Source organism: Patella vulgata, chromosome 1, assembly GCF_932274485.2.
Source record: "Patella vulgata chromosome 1, xgPatVulg1.2, whole genome shotgun sequence".
NCBI lineage: Eukaryota > Metazoa > Mollusca > Gastropoda > Patellidae > Patella > Patella vulgata.
In genome coordinates this window covers 14919374-14921730 of record NC_065879.2, presented here as the reverse complement: position 1 = coordinate 14921730, position 2357 = coordinate 14919374, and the positions used below count along the sequence as shown (strand labels likewise).

Below are 2357 nucleotides of genomic sequence, written 5' to 3'. Positions count from 1 at the left end.
AGCGATTTAGCTCCTTTAAGTGAACTTGAGAAAACGAAACTAGCCTGATTCACTTTTCCTAAGCTCCACTCTAAGACCGTTTTTCTCCCCGGATGTGAAGATAAACTTTGTTTATTTTTTAATAAATTCATGGGCTCCCAAACAGCGGACCCCTGGTCACAATTTAGTGAATTTAAATCTGTATCCCTTGGTACAAACCTTGTTATATATATCTTCCAGATTTATAGACATAGGTGTCATAATATATTCCCCCATTTGTTCGGCAGCAAACACTATACCATATTTCAGATTATGTTCTGTAATGTTGGTTGAAATGACAGAATAGCTATACCATACTTCACCACTCGGTCCACTGCCATCCTGGAAAGCTCTCTGGAGATAACATGTTAGAACTTACATATAAATATATAAAACGATCTAACTCTCAGTTAATCATATAAGCAAAATTCAAGTATTAGAGAAAAAACACTAAAAATTAAAATTTTGGCTAGTACTTTCATCGTTATCAAACGAATCGTCAGGTCATTTTAATGCGTTACTATGCTGTTACAATAACGTTACGTCATAACAGAGGACAATGACAATGTGAAATATAAAAATTAAAACGAAATAACATTAATTAAATATCAAACATAATTAAAATAATCACCCCTTAGCATTCAAAATTGGGTTATATTTAGCGATAAAGTTGCTTTCTTTTGTTTCAAAGAGATCATTATCACTAATATTGAGTTTGTAAAAAGGAAATATCTTTAATTGACCTTTACCGCAAATATCCAAATGTTCGCTCACCGGCAAAACTCTATTTCTTGCGAGTTTTATATTAGAACGATGTTGGTTAATTCGTAAATTCAACTGATGAGTAGTTTTTCCAATGTACTTGCCATTACAACCATTACGTATTAATAAGTAAATTACATACTTCGATTTGCAATTCATATTTTGTTTAACATAGAATTTAAAATCTTTAGTAATTTGGACAAATGTTCCTTCTAATATATCGGAACATGTCATACATCGTAGGTCCCCACACTTGGATACACGGGGTACCGAAATATCAGAATCAAACTTTGATGATGTTAATATTCTTCTAAGATTTTGAGGTTGTTTTAGAGTATTTATAATTTTTGAATTATTTAGGATGTATTTTAATTTACGACTCTTGTTCTTTAAAATATCCAACCGCCCTTTTACAATGGACAACCCTCTTTCTTGAGAAGGATTAAATGTTGTCTTTTATTTTGGGTTTTCTGAGATCACCAATGTTAAGTTTAGAGGCGTTTTCTATACCAATATTTATCAAGTTTAAAGGATAATGTTGTTTTGTAAGGAATTCCCTTAGCTCTTTCGGACGTTTTGATTTATCCTCTTCCGAAGATACAATTGTACATATCCGTCTTGCAAGATTATAAGGAATATTCCTTTTGGTATGCGCTGGATGACATGAACGAAAGTCTAAGTATGGATGTGTATCAGTGGATATATATATAACATTCGACGTCATTCTTGTTATATTAATCAATCAAACCTGTATAATTTGACTGTCAATTGCTTTTACAGGACGCCATGCTTTTAACAAACGGCCATCTGCACCGCAACACCTGAAGAAGAACAACAACAGCATTGAATCGTTATAACAAATGGGCAGCCTGTTGGCCGAGGAAGTTCATCGGGATTTTCCTGCGTGGTTTCTTCCCCTTGTCAGTGGTGCCGGATGGACGATCTGACAAGGACAGCTGTCTAATCGTTGGGATGGGACGAAACGGAATTCGTTATAAGAGTAGGCCCTAGCGCCACTGTCCGGCCAAAATTTCCCTAATAAATTTCTATAATAAATATTATAACCCTGTTTGGGATGCATACACGTAAGACGTTAGAAACCATTTCATTTCACTGCATTTCTATATTTGCGTATTTGGAAACTGCACCTGATTGGCACCTATGTCTTGATATAAAGACTTAATTCCTGTATGCCAAACCAAGGAATCTAAATCGAACAATGTAAAGCTGCCTCGCTAAGTGTTCCGGTATGCTCATCACCCCAATGGTATATTTTGAATATTAATTGTTATTACCTTTTTAGTAGTTCTGTGTCTGTAGAACCTAAACTATCACCTACACCTACAAACCCACCAGATAAAACAGCTACCACTTCTTGTAATCGTGGATTTGGTTCTGAATAGCCTGCCAAATAAATAGAGATAGGATATCCGTCCCTTATTATCGAATGTTCATGGTCATGGAAGTCTTGTTCTTATGAGATACATAAGAATTTTGGAAGCAACTGACAATTCCAACAGGTTTTCTACGAATTGTTTAATACAATTATTGTAAAATGATAAGCCGGGTATAGAAAT

The 2357-nt window shown here is 34.6% G+C and overlaps 1 long non-coding RNA gene across 1 annotated transcript; it reads right to left on the bottom strand.

The window, feature by feature from the left end:
• Window positions 1-204: 204 nt before the first annotated feature.
• LOC126823670 (uncharacterized) lies at window positions 205-2154 on the bottom strand. Its single transcript, XR_007681267.2, has 3 exons — window positions 2076-2154; window positions 1529-1601; window positions 205-372 (listed from the first exon to the last, which is right to left on the bottom strand). It is a non-coding gene; the product is annotated as an uncharacterized LOC126823670 (long non-coding RNA).
• Between the last annotated feature and the right edge of the window lie 203 nt (window positions 2155-2357).